This window comes from Brassica oleracea, chromosome C2 (assembly GCF_000695525.1).
Source record: "Brassica oleracea var. oleracea cultivar TO1000 chromosome C2, BOL, whole genome shotgun sequence".
NCBI classification, from domain to species: Eukaryota; Viridiplantae; Streptophyta; class Magnoliopsida; order Brassicales; family Brassicaceae; genus Brassica; species Brassica oleracea.
In genome coordinates, this window is record NC_027749.1 from 15,727,704 (window position 1) to 15,728,093 (window position 390).

Below are 390 nucleotides of genomic sequence, written 5' to 3' on the forward strand. Positions count from 1 at the left end.
TTGATCTAGTAATATGAAGTGGTATACCGGTTGATTCCCGTCGAGCGACGTGCGATAGTGTTCATTGGTCGTCGGTGACTCATTGGAATCGATCGATGAAGCAGTGTGAGTGTCGATCGATTCTGAGTACTCTGTTTCGTACTCTGCTCCACAATGGCATGCTGCAATGTAGCCAAGATCATTTCCAATCTCCACGAGGTTGACATGTTGTCTCACAACTTGAACTAGGTCATAGTGGACGTCTGAATTTATCAGTGTCAGACACAATCTGTTGGTGTTCATGTCACATACAGCTCCTATTGTAGCCAGGAAAGCTCTTCCAAGCATAAGTGAAGAGTTCCTGTTAAGCTTGATCTCCAGGACATGAAAATCTACTGGGACAAGGGCATT